Source organism: Ammospiza caudacuta, chromosome 2 (assembly GCF_027887145.1).
Source record: "Ammospiza caudacuta isolate bAmmCau1 chromosome 2, bAmmCau1.pri, whole genome shotgun sequence".
Classification (NCBI taxonomy): Eukaryota; Metazoa; Chordata; class Aves; order Passeriformes; family Passerellidae; genus Ammospiza; species Ammospiza caudacuta.
Window position 1 is genome coordinate 11,965,324 of NC_080594.1, and position 14,409 is coordinate 11,979,732.

Here is a 14,409-nt window from a genome sequence, read left to right on the forward strand (position 1 = left end):
GGGAGAGAGGGAGGCAGTACTAGGGGAAGTGGAGCCCTGGGGATCTGAGGGCAGCACAGAGGGCCCAGGCAGCCTGCACGCGGCAAGGCCTGTGCCACTGCCCAGCAGCAGCAGCAGCAGCAGCACCGTGCCCTGCCAAAAGCGCTCCCGCCAGAAACTGGCCTCTGGATGCCCCTTGAGAAGTGGATCCCCAGGAACTCTCGTTTCTGCCGTCGGCCTCACTCAGTGATCAGCACAGCCTCCTGTCAGTGTGCAGCACGCACGCCACTGACCAAGGCTGCACTGGGGCTGTGTTTCCTGCGGCTGCTGTTTCTGGCTGCCTCCATTGTGACACTGGTGATGTCACTAATTCACAACTCACGCAATTCATAAATCTTACAGTATAGGTTGGGGTCAAGAAGACCATGCACACTCAAGGTACCAGAATGGTGCTGTTTATTTACAGAATAGAAATGATACTTCACCATTGCTGAATGTACTAACTAGAGGGTCAATCATATATAAAAAATGCATAAACTGGAGGGTCTTAATATATCTACTAAATGTACTAGCAAAAAAAGGGTCTTAATATCTACAGTAAATGCACTATCATAAAATATACTAAATATCTACAGTAAAAAGGGTCTTAATATCTATAGTAAATGCACTAAATAGAGGGTATTATTGAATACACTAAATGCACTACGTATGGGATGTTAATATGTACAACGGGGCTCTGTCCAGAGGCCCCAGAAGCACAGCTCCTGCTCTGGGTCGTGGAGGAAACAAAGCATGTCCTCCAACAGCTACTCCCTCATGCAAGTCCACAGAGGCTCCACACAGACACAGAAGCTCCTCTGGGACATCCCCGTAGTGTCCAGCTCCAGGTGGCAGGCATGTCCTGGAGGGGGTCTCCGGGCTACAAGCACACGGTACACAACATCGTGTGCAAGGGGACTCCAGCCTTCAAAGGCGCTGCCCTCTCCCACACCTTCCACCTTCTTGTGCCATCGGGTAGAAACTCTCTGATAAGTCTTTGCTGAAGATCTCCAAGAGTTTACCCTTCAGGTCGATCATCATTTCGGTTCTCAACCGTGCTCTCAACAAGATGATCAAACAGGCACGCACAAGGACACTGGACCACCATCTCAAAAATGCTTTGATGGTTACTTTCAACATTGTAGTCTTGCTCTTCTTCCATGTTTTCATTGTTGCTTTCTATTTCTTCCCTTGCTACAACATTGTCCACTTCTTCTTCCACAACCAAGTTGATGAAGGAGCCCTCCCTTGGGCCACTGCTGTCTGGATTGCATCTCATTTCCTTGAGTCCAAACCACAGCACCAAGAGGACAACAAGGATTCCAAGAACAGTCCAGAACTGCCACCCAAGCAGGGCTCCCCAGGCACCAGCACTCTGCTTCAGGCTCTTCTGTTCCAGCTCCTGCAACAGCTCAGTCATCTGCTGGTTCAGATACTCAGCACGCTGCTGCATGCTGTCCAGCGCGGCCTCATCCAGCCCATTGCCGACCTGCTGCAGGTACTGCAGGAGGCCTTGCACAAGCAACAGAAGGAACGTGGTGGCAACCATGGCCTCAGAAGTTCAGAAAGGGATTCTGTGGAGATGGGAGAGAGACAGGGAGAGAGGGAGGCAGTACTAGGGGAAGTGGAGCCCTGGGGATCTGAGGGCAGCACAGAGGGCCCAGGCAGCCTGCACGCGGCAAGGCCTGTGCCGCTGCCCAGCAGGGGCAGCAGCAGCAGCACCGTGCCCTGCCAAAAGCGCTCCCGCCAGAAACTGGCCTCTGGATGCCCCTTGAGAAGTGGATCCCCAGGAACTCTCGTTTCTGCCGTCGGCCTCACTCAGTGATCAGCACAGCCTCCTGTCAGTGTGCAGCACGCACGCCACTGACCAAGGCTGCACTGGGGCAGTGTTTCCTGCGGCTGCTGTTTCTGGCTGCCCCCATTGTGACACTGGTGATGTCACTAATTCACAACTCACGCAATTCATAAATCTTACAGTATAGGTTGGGGTCAAGAAGACCATGCACACTCAAGGTATCAGAATGGTCCTGTTTATTTAAAGAATAGCAATGATACGTCATCATTGCTGAATGTATTAACTAGAGGGTCAATCATATATAAAAAATGCATAAACTGGAGGGTCTTAATATATCTACTAAATGTACTAGCAAAAAAAGGGTCTTAATATCTACAGTAAATGCACTATCGTAAAATATAGTATATATCTACAGTAAAAAGGGTCTTAATATCTATAGTAAATGCACTAAGTAGAGGGTATTATTGAATACACTAAATGCACTACTTATGGGATGTCAATATGTACAACGGGGCTCTGTCCAGAGGCCCCAGAAGCACAGCTCCTGCTCTGGGTCGTGGAGGAAACAAAGCATGTCCTCCAACAGCTGCTCCCTCATGCAAGTGCACAGCAGCTCCACACAGACACAGAAGCTCCTCTGGGACATCCCCGTAGTGTCCAGCTCCAGGTGGCAGGCATGTCCTGGAGGGGGTCTCCGGGCTACAAGCACACGGTACACAACATCGTGTGCAAGGGGACTCCAGCCTTCAAAGGCGCTGCCCTCTCCCACACCTTCCACCTTCTTGTGCCATCGGGTAGAAACTCTCTGATAAGTCTTTGCTGAAGATCTCCGTGAGTTTACCCTTCAGGTCGATCATCATTTCGGTTCTCAACCGTGCTCTCAACAAGATGATCAAACAGGCACGCACAAGGACACTGGACCACCATCTCAAAAATGCTTTGATGGTTACTTTCAACATTGTAGTCTTGCTCTTCTTCCATGTTTTCATTGTTGCTTTCTATTTCTTCCCTTGCTACAACATTGTCCACTTCTTCTTCCACAACCAAGTTGATGAAGGAGCCCTCCCTTGGGCCACTGCTGTCTGGATTGCATCTCATTTCCTTGAGTCCAAACCACAGCACCAAGAGGACAACAAGGATTCCAAGAACAGTCCAGAACTGCCACCCAAGCAGGGCTCCCCAAGCACCAGCACTCTGCTTCAGGCTCTTCTGCTCCAGCTCCTGCAGCAGCCCAGTCATCTGCTGGTTCAGACACTCAGCACGCTGCTGCATGCTGTCCAGCGCGGCCTCATCCAGCCCATTGCCGACCTGCTGCGGGTACTGCAGGAGGCCTTGCGCAAGCAACAGAAGGAACGTGGTGGCAACCATGGCCTCAGAAGTTCAGAAAGGGTTTCTGTGGAGATGGGAGAGAGACAGGGAGAGAGGGAGGCAGTACTAGGGGAAGTGGAGCCCTGGGGATCTGAGGGCAGCACAGAGGGCCCAGGCAGCCTGCACGCGGCAAGGCCTGTGCCACTGCCCAGCAGCAGCAGCAGCAGCAGCACCGTGCCCTGCCAAAAGCGCTCCCGCCAGAAACTGGCCTCTGGATGCCCTTTGAGAAGTGGATCCCCAGGAACTCTCGTTTCTGCCGTCGGCCTCACTCAGTGATCAGCACAGCCTCCTGTCAGTGTGCAGCACGCACGCCACTGACCAAGGCTGCACTGGGGCAGTGTTACCTGCAGCTGCTCTTTCTGGCTGCCTCCATTGTGACACTGGTGATGTCACTTATTCACAACTCGCGCAATTCATAAATCTTACAGTATAGGTTGGGGTCAAGAAGACCATGCACACTCAAGGTACCAGAATGGTCCTGTTTATTTAAAGAATAGCAATGATACGTCATCATTGCTGAATGTATTATCTAGAGGGTCAATCATATATAAAAAATGCATAAACGGGAGGGTCTTAATATATCTACTAAATGTACTAGCAAAAAGAGGGTCTTAATATCTACAGTAAATGCACTATCGTAAAATATAGTATATATCTACAGTAAAAAGGGTCTTAATATCTATAGTAAATGCACTAAATAGAGGGTATTATTGAATACACTAAATGCACTACTTATGGGATGTCAATATGTACAACGGGGCTCTGTCCAGAGGCCCCAGAAGCACAGCCCCCGCTCTGGGTCGTGGAGGAAACAAAGCATGTCCTCCAACAGCTGCTCCCTCATGCAAGTGCACAGCAGCTCCACACAGACACAGAAGCTCCTCTGGGACATCCCCGTAGTGTCCAGCTCCAGGTGGCAGGCATGTCCTGGAGGGGGTCTCCGGGCTACAAGCACACGGTACACAACATCGTGTGCAAGGGGACTCCAGCCTTCAAAGGCGCTGCCCTCTCCCACACCTTCCACCTTCTTGTGCCATCGGGTAGAAACTCTCTGATAAGTCTTTGCCGAAGATCTCCAAGAGTTTACCCTTCAGGTCGATCATCATTTCGGTTCTCAACCGTGCTCTCAACAAGATGATCAAACAGGCACGCACAAGGACACTGGACCACCACCTCAAAAATGCTTTGATGGTTACTTTCAACATTGTAGTCTTGCTCTTCTTCCGCGTTTTCATTGTTGCTTTCTATTTCTTCCATTGCTACAACATTGTCCACTTCTTCTTCCACGACCAAGTTGATGAAGGAGCCCTCCCTTGGGCCACTGCTGTCTGGATTGCATCTCATTTTCTTGAGTCCAAACCACAGCACCAAGAGGACAACAAGGATTCCAAGAACAGCCCAGAACTGCCACCCAAGCAGGGCTCCCCAGGCACAAGCACTCTGCTTCAGGCTCTTCTGCTCCAGCTCCTGCAGCAGCCCAGTCATCTGCTGGTTCAGACACTCAGCACGCTGCTGCATGCTGTCCAGCGTGGCCTCATCCAGCCCATTGCCGACCTGCTGCGGGTACTGCAGGAGGCCTTGCACAAGCAACAGAAGGAACGTGGTGGCAACCATGGCCTCAGAAGTTCAGAAAGGGATTCTGTGGAGATGGGAGAGAGACAGGGAGAGAGGGAGGCAGTACTAGGGGAAGTGGAGCCCTGGGGATCTGAGGGCAGCACAGAGGGCCCAGGCAGCCTGCACACGGCAAGGCCTGTGCCACTGCCCAGCAGCAGCAGCAGCAGCAGCACCGTGCCCTGCCAAAAGCGCTCCCGCCAGAAACTGGCCTCTGGATGCCCCTTGAGAAGTGGATCCCCAGGAACTCTCGTTTCTGCCGTCGGCCTCACTCAGTGATCAGCACAGCCTCCTGTCAGTGTGCAGCACGCACGCCACTGACCAAGGCTGCACTGGGTCAGTGTTACCTGCAGCTGCTGTTTCTGGCTGCCCCCATTGTGACACTGGTGATGTCACTAATTCACAACTCACGCAATTCATAAATCTTACAGTATAGGTTGGGGTCAAGAAGACCATGCACACTCAAGGTACCAGCATGGTCCTGTTTATTTACAGAATAGCAATGATACTTCACCATTACTGAATGTACTAACTAGAGGGTCAATCATATATAAAATTGCATAAACTGGAGGGTCTTAATATATCTACTAAAAGTACTAGCAAAAAAAGGGTCTTAATATCTACAGTAAATGCACTATCGTAAAATATAGTATATATCTACAATAAAAAGGGTCTTAATATCTATAGTAAATGCACTAAGTAGAGGGTATTATTGAATACACTAAATGCACTACTTATGGGATGTTAATATGTACAACGGGGCTCTGTCCAGAGGCCCCAGAAGCACAGCTCCTGCTCTGGGTCGTGGAGGAAACAAAGCATGTCCTCCAACAGCTGCTCCCTCATGCAAGTGCACAGCAGCTCCACACAGACACAGAAGCTCCTCTGGGACATCCCCGTAGTGTCCAGCTCCAGGTGGCAGGCATGTCCTGGAGGGGGTCTCCGGGCTACAAGCACACGGTACACAACATCGTGTGCAAGGGGACTCCAGCCTTCAAAGGCGCTGCCCTCTCCCACACCTTCCACCTTCTTGTGCCATCGGGTAGAAACTCTCTGATAAGTCTTTGCTGAAGATCTCCAAGAGTTTACCCTTCAGGTCGATCATCATTTCGGTTCTCAACCGTGCTCTCAACAAGATGATCAAACAGGCACGCACAAGGACACTGGACCACCACCTCAAAAATGCTTTGATGGTTACTTTCAACATTGTAGTCTTGCTCTTCTTCCACATTTTCATTGTTGCTTTCTATTTCTTCCCTTGCTACAACATTGTCCCCTTCTTCTTCCACGACCAAGTTGATGAAGGAGCCCTCCTTTGGGCCACTGCTGTCTGGATTGCCTCTCATTTCCTTGAGTCCAAACCACAGCACCAAGAGGACAACAAGGATTCCAAGAACAGCCCAGAACTGCCACCCAAGCAGGGCTCCCCAGGCACCAGCACTCTGCTTCAGGCTCTTCTGCTCCAGCTCCTGCAGCAGCCCAGTCATCTGCTGGTTCAGATACTCAGCACGCTGCTGCATGCTGTCCAGCGCGGCCTCATCCAGCCCATTGCCGACCTGCTGCGGGTACTGCAGGAGGCCTTGCACAAGCAACAGAAGGAATGTGGTGGCAACCATGGCCTCAGAAGTTCAGAAAGGGATTCTGTGGAGATGGGAGAGAGACAGGGAGAGAGGGAGGCAGTACTAGGGGAAGTGGAGCCCTGGGGATCTGAGGGCAGCACAGAGGGCCCAGGCAAATGGCACGCGGCAAGGCCTGTGCCACTGCCCAGCAGCAGCAGCAGCAGCAGCACCGTGCCCTGCCAAAAGCGCTCCCGCCAGAAACTGGCCTCTGGATGCCCCTTGAGAAGTGGATCCCCAGGAACTCTCGTTTCTGCCGTCGGCCTCACTCAGTGATCAGCACAGCCTCCTGTCAGTGTGCAGCACGCACGCCACTGACCAAGGCTGCACTGGGTCAGTGTTTCCTGCGGCTGCTGTTTCTGGCTGCCCCCATTGTGACACTGGTGATGTCACTAATTCACAACTCGCGCAATTCATAAATCTTACAGTATAGGTTGGGGTCAAGAAGACCATGCACACGCAAGGTACCAGAATGGTCCTCTTTATTTAAAGAATAGCAATGATACTTCACCATAGCTGAATGTACTAACTAGAGGGTCAATCATATATAAAATTGCATAAACTGGAGGGTCTTAATATATCTACTAAAAGTACTAGCAAAAAAAGGGTCTTAATATCTACAGTAAATGCACTATCGTAAAATATATTATATATCTACAATAAAAAGGGTATTAATATCTATAGTAAATGCACTAAGTAAGAGGGTATTATTGAATACACTAAATGCACTACTTATGGGATGTCAATATGTACAACGGGGCTCTGTCCAGAGGCCCCAGAAGCACAGCTCCTGCTCTGGGTCGTGGAGGAAACAAAGCATGTCCTCCAACAGCTGCTCCCTCATGCAAGTGCACAGCAGCTCCACACAGACACAGAAGCTCCTCTGGGACATCCCCGTAGTGTCCAGCTCCAGGTGGCAGGCATGTCCTGGAGGGGGTCTCCGGGCTACAAGCACACGGTACACAACATCGTGTGCAAGGGGACTCCAGCCTTCAAAGGCGCTGCCCTCTCCCACACCTTCCACCTTCTTGTGCCATCGGGTAGAAACTCTCTGATAAGTCTTTGCCGAAGATCTCCAAGAGTTTACCCTTCAGGTCGATCATCATTTCGGTTCTCAACCGTGCTCTCAACAAGATGATCAAACAGGCACGCACAAGGACACTGGACCACCACCTCAAAAATGCTTTGATGGTTACTTTCAACATTGTAGTCTTGCTCTTCTTCCATGTTTTCATTGTTGCTTTCTATTTCTTCCCTTGCTACAACATTGTCCCCTTCTTCTTCCACGACCAAGTTGATGAAGGAGCCCTCCCTTGGGCCACTGCTGTCTGGATTGCATCTCATTTTCTTGAGTCCAAACCACAGCACCAAGAGGACAACAAGGATTCCAAGAACAGCCCAGAACTGCCACCCAAGCAGGGCTCCCCAGGCACCAGCACTCTGCTTCAGGCTCTTCTGCTTCAGCTCCTGCAGCAGCCCAGTCATCTGCTGGTTCAGATACTCAGCACGCTGCTGCATGCTGTCCAGCGCGGCCTCATCCAGCCCATTGCCGACCTGCTGCGTGTACTGCAGGAGGCCTTGCACAAGCAACAGATGGAACGTGGTGGCAACCATGGCCTCAGAAGTTCAGAAAGGGATTCTGTGGAGATGGGAGAGAGACAGGGAGAGAGGGAGGCAGTACTAGGGGAAGTGGAGCCCTGGGGATCTGAGGGCAGCACAGAGGGCCCAGGCAGATGGCACGCGGCAAGGCCTGTGCCGCTGCCCAGCAGCAGCAGCAGCAGCAGCACCGTGCCCTGCCAAAAGCGCTCCCGCCAGAAACTGGCCTCTGGATGCCCCTTGAGAAGTGGATCCCCAGGAACTCTCGTTTCTGCCGTCGGCCTCACTCAGTGATCAGCACAGCCTCCTGTCAGTGTGCAGCACGCACGCCACTGACCAAGGCTGCACTGGGGCAGTGTTTCCTGCGGCTGCTGTTTCTGGCTGCCCCCATTGTGAGAGTGCTGCTCTGATGTCACAGGTGCCTCAGTGAATCCCAGCCAGGACAACCCTGCCCTTCATCTCCACCTCCGCTGTGGGAGTCAGAATGGCCCCAGGCAACCAAAGACCTGGCACAAACCAAGAGCAGATGCACACATCATAATGGATGCCCAGGGCTTCCCCGGAGTAAACAGTCCGAAGCCCACAAAACCCTTTTCTAATATGAAATTGACCTTCCTGATCCATGATTGCTTTGTTCCTGAAAATTTCCTTCTGTGTGCTGCAACTGGTTCCCTTGGTGCTGATCTTTGTTCTTGTGAGGGTGCTCTTAGGACGTCAGTGACACCCCTGGGTGTGTAGTAATGATTTTACCGGGGGTGGTATGGGACGGTCCACGGCCGAACCTCTCTTCCTGGTCACAGCAGGCCACTGACCTCAACTGCAAAGAGACATTGCCCAGGGGTGATGAGAAGATGTGGATCCTGATTTCCAGTGGGGAACTCCCATCGCCAGCAGAGCAGTGTTCGGCATGTGCAACAAGTTCATTTCTGCTGTGCCAAAGCCCTGGAGAGTGTCTTGGATGAGCAGAATCTTCATTGTCCTGCTGCTGCTGTTTCCGGCTGCCCCCATTGTGACACTGGTGATGTGATATCTCAGGTGCCACAGTGTATCCTGGCCAGGACAGCCCTGCCCTCCATCTCCACCTCAGCTCTGGGAGTCAGAAATGGCCTCAAGCAGCCAATGACCTGACACACACCAAGAGCAGATGCACAGTTCAAAATTGACCCCCAGGGCTTCCCTGGAGCAAACAGGCCGAAGCCCACCAAACTCTTTTCCAAGATGAAATTGGCTCACATGACCCACGATTGTTTTGTCCCTGAAAATCTCCTGCTGTGAGATGAACCTGGTTCCCTTGGCACAAACCTCTGTGCTTGTGGGGGTGCTCATGGAACCTCAGTGATACCACCGTGTGTGTAACAGCAAATATCCTGGTGGTGGCATGGCCTCTGCACAGCAAGATATCTGTTCCTGCTGGGCCTCTGACAGATGACCTCGATTGCAAAGAGACATTGACCAGGGGTGATGAGGTGATGTGGGGGCTGATTTCCACTGGGCAACTCACTCTGCCAACAGAGCACAGTTCCCTCCATGTGCACCAAGTTAATTTCTGCTGTGCCAAAGCCCTGGAGAGCATCCGGGATGAGCAGAATCTTCATTGTCTCCGGAACGAACACAAGCAGGCACAGGAGCAATGCCTCTTGCTTGATCTCTACCCAGCCAGAGCTACTGGGGACTTTCAGACCCATGTGAAATATCCAGCATGGCCTGAGAGTGCAAGGGGAACACAGGGAACAGTCATCTTTGTAGCCGCCATGGTCTTCAGGGGCTACCACACAGGGGGACCATTGAGAGGAGCCCTGGACAGTGAGAATGGTGTGCCTTTGTTAGAAAACGAGGTTTTTCTAACAGTCCTTACTCCCAGCCAGTCACTCATTCACAACTCGTGCAATTCATAAATCTTACAGTATAGGTTGGGGTCAAGAAGACCATGCACACTCAAGGTACCAGAATGGTCCTCTTTATTTAAAGAATAGCAATGATACTTCACCATAGCTGAATGTACTAACTAGAGGGTCAATCATATATAATATCTACAGTAAATGCACTATAGTAAAATATAGTAAATATCTATAGTAAAAAGGGTCTTAATATCTATAGTAAACGCACTATAGTAAAATATAGTAAATATCTATAGTAAAAAGGGTCTTAATATCTATAGTAAATGCACTAAGTAGAGGGTATTACTAAATACGTTAAATGCACTAATTATGAGATGTTAATATGTACAACAGGGCTCTCTCCAGAGGCCCCAGAAGCACAGCTCCTGCTCTGGGTCGTGGAGGAAACAAAGCATGTCCTCCAACAGCTGCTCCCTCATGCAAGTGCACAGCAGCTCCACACAGACACAGAAGCTCCTCTGGGACATCCCCGTAGTGTCCAGCTCCAGGTGGCAGGCATGTCCTGGAGGGGGTCTCCGGGCTACAAGCACACGGTACACAACATCGTGTGCAAGGGGACTCCAGCCTTCAAAGGCGCTGCCCTCTCCCACACCTTCCACCTTCTTGTGCCATCGGGTAGAAACTCTCTGATAAGTCTTTGCCGAAGATCTCCAAGAGTTTACCCTTCAGGTCGATCATCATTTCGGTTCTCAACCGTGCTCTCAACAAGATGATCAAACAGGCACGCACAAGGACACTGGACCACCACCTCAAAAATGCTTTGATGGTTACTTTCAACATTGTAGTCTTGCTCTTCTTCCGCGTTTTCATTGTTGCTTTCTATTTCTTCCCTTGCTACAACATTGTCCCCTTCTTCTTCCACGACCAAGTTGATGAAGGAGCCCTCCCTTGGGCCACTGCTGTCTGGATTGCATCTCATTTTCTTGAGTCCAAACCACAGCACCAAGAGGACAACAAGGATTCCAAGAACAGCCCAGAACTGCCACCCAAGCAGGGCTCCCCAGGCACCAGCACTCTGCTTCAGGCTCTTCTGCTTCAGCTCCTGCAGCAGCCCAGTCATCTGCTGGTTCAGATACTCAGCACGCTGCTGCATGCTGTCCAGCGCGGCCTCATCCAGCCCATTGCCGACCTGCTGCGTGTACTGCAGGAGGCCTTGCACAAGCAACAGATGGAACGTGGTGGCAACCATGGCCTCAGAAGTTCAGAAAGGGATTCTGTGGAGATGGGAGAGAGACAGGGAGAGAGGGAGGCAGTACTAGGGGAAGTGGAGCCCTGGGGATCTGAGGGCAGCACAGAGGGCCCAGGCAGATGGCACGCGGCAAGGCCTGTGCCGCTGCCCAGCAGCAGCAGCAGCAGCAGCACCGTGCCCTGCCAAAAGCGCTCCCGCCAGAAACTGGCCTCTGGATGCCCCTTGAGAAGTGGATCCCCAGGAACTCTCGTTTCTGCCGTCGGCCTCACTCAGTGATCAGCACAGCCTCCTGTCAGTGTGCAGCACGCACGCCACTGACCAAGGCTGCACTGGGGCAGTGTTTCCTGCGGCTGCTGTTTCTGGCTGCCCCCATTGTGAGAGTGCTGCTCTGATGTCACAGGTGCCTCAGTGAATCCCAGCCAGGACAACCCTGCCCTTCATCTCCACCTCCGCTGTGGGAGTCAGAATGGCCCCAGGCAACCAAAGACCTGGCACAAACCAAGAGCAGATGCACACATCATAATGGATGCCCAGGGCTTCCCCGGAGTAAACAGTCCGAAGCCCACAAAACCCTTTTCTAATATGAAATTGACCTTCCTGATCCATGATTGCTTTGTTCCTGAAAATTTCCTTCTGTGTGCTGCAACTGGTTCCCTTGGTGCTGATCTTTGTTCTTGTGAGGGTGCTCTTAGGACGTCAGTGACACCCCTGGGTGTGTAGTAATGATTTTACCGGGGGTGGTATGGGACGGTCCACGGCCGAACCTCTCTTCCTGGTCACAGCAGGCCACTGACCTCAACTGCAAAGAGACATTGCCCAGGGGTGATGAGAAGATGTGGATCCTGATTTCCAGTGGGGAACTCCCATCGCCAGCAGAGCAGTGTTCGGCATGTGCAACAAGTTCATTTCTGCTGTGCCAAAGCCCTGGAGAGTGTCTTGGATGAGCAGAATCTTCATTGTCCTGCTGCTGCTGTTTCCGGCTGCCCCCATTGTGACACTGGTGATGTGATATCTCAGGTGCCACAGTGTATCCTGGCCAGGACAGCCCTGCCCTCCATCTCCACCTCAGCTCTGGGAGTCAGAAATGGCCTCAAGCAGCCAATGACCTGACACACACCAAGAGCAGATGCACAGTTCAAAATTGACCCCCAGGGCTTCCCTGGAGCAAACAGGCCGAAGCCCACCAAACTCTTTTCCAAGATGAAATTGGCTCACATGACCCACGATTGTTTTGTCCCTGAAAATCTCCTGCTGTGAGATGAACCTGGTTCCCTTGGCACAAACCTCTGTGCTTGTGGGGGTGCTCATGGAACCTCAGTGATACCACCGTGTGTGTAACAGCAAATATCCTGGTGGTGGCATGGCCTCTGCACAGCAAGATATCTGTTCCTGCTGGGCCTCTGACAGATGACCTCGATTGCAAAGAGACATTGACCAGGGGTGATGAGGTGATGTGGGGGCTGATTTCCACTGGGCAACTCACTCTGCCAACAGAGCACAGTTCCCTCCATGTGCACCAAGTTAATTTCTGCTGTGCCAAAGCCCTGGAGAGCATCCGGGATGAGCAGAATCTTCATTGTCTCCGGAACGAACACAAGCAGGCACAGGAGCAATGCCTCTTGCTTGATCTCTACCCAGCCAGAGCTACTGGGGACTTTCAGACCCATGTGAAATATCCAGCATGGCCTGAGAGTGCAAGGGGAACACAGGGAACAGTCATCTTTGTAGCCGCCATGGTCTTCAGGGGCTACCACACAGGGGGACCATTGAGAGGAGCCCTGGACAGTGAGAATGGTGTGCCTTTGTTAGAAAACGAGGTTTTTCTAACAGTCCTTACTCCCAGCCAGTCACTCATTCACAACTCGTGCAATTCATAAATCTTACAGTATAGGTTGGGGTCAAGAAGACCATGCACACTCAAGGTACCAGAATGGTCCTCTTTATTTAAAGAATAGCAATGATACTTCACCATAGCTGAATGTACTAACTAGAGGGTCAATCATATATAATATCTACAGTAAATGCACTATAGTAAAATATAGTAAATATCTATAGTAAAAAGGGTCTTAATATCTATAGTAAACGCACTATAGTAAAATATAGTAAATATCTATAGTAAAAAGGGTCTTAATATCTATAGTAAATGCACTAAGTAGAGGGTATTACTAAATACGTTAAATGCACTAATTATGAGATGTTAATATGTACAACAGGGCTCTCTCCAGAGGCCCCAGAAGCACAGCTCCTGCTCTGGGTCGTGGAGGAAACAAAGCATGTCCTCCAACAGCTGCTCCCTCATGCAAGTGCACAGCAGCTCCACACAGACACAGAAGCTCCTCTGGGACATCCCCGTAGTGTCCAGCTCCAGGTGGCAGGCATGTCCTGGAGGGGGTCTCCGGGCTACAAGCACACGGTACACAACATCGTGTGCAAGGGGACTCCAGCCTTCAAAGGCGCTGCCCTCTCCCACACCTTCCACCTTCTTGTGCCATCGGGTAGAAACTCTCTGATAAGTCTTTGCCGAAGATCTCCAAGAGTTTACCCTTCAGGTCGATCATCATTTCGGTTCTCAACCGTGCTCTCAACAAGATGATCAAACAGGCACGCACAAGGACACTGGACCACCACCTCAAAAATGCTTTGATGGTTACTTTCAACATTGTAGTCTTGCTCTTCTTCCGCGTTTTCATTGTTGCTTTCTATTTCTTCCCTTGCTACAACATTGTCCCCTTCTTCTTCCACGACCAAGTTGATGAAGGAGCCCTCCCTTGGGCCACTGCTGTCTGGATTGCATCTCATTTTCTTGAGTCCAAACCACAGCACCAAGAGGACAACAAGGATTCCAAGAACAGCCCAGAACTGCCACCCAAGCAGGGCTCCCCAGGCACCAGCACTCTGCTTCAGGCTCTTCTGCTTCAGCTCCTGCAGCAGCCCAGTCATCTGCTGGTTCAGATACTCAGCACGCTGCTGCATGCTGTCCAGCGCGGCCTCATCCAGCCCATTGCCGACCTGCTGCGTGTACTGCAGGAGGCCTTGCACAAGCAACAGATGGAACGTGGTGGCAACCATGGCCTCAGAAGTTCAGAAAGGGATTCTGTGGAGATGGGAGAGAGACAGGGAGAGAGGGAGGCAGTACTAGGGGAAGTGGAGCCCTGGGGATCTGAGGGCAGCACAGAGGGCCCAGGCAGATGGCACGCGGCAAGGCCTGTGCCGCTGCCCAGCAGCAGCAGCAGCAGCAGCACCGTGCCCTGCCAAAAGCGCTCCCGCCAGAAACTGGCCTCTGGATGCCCCTTGAGAAGTGGATCCCCAGGAACTCTC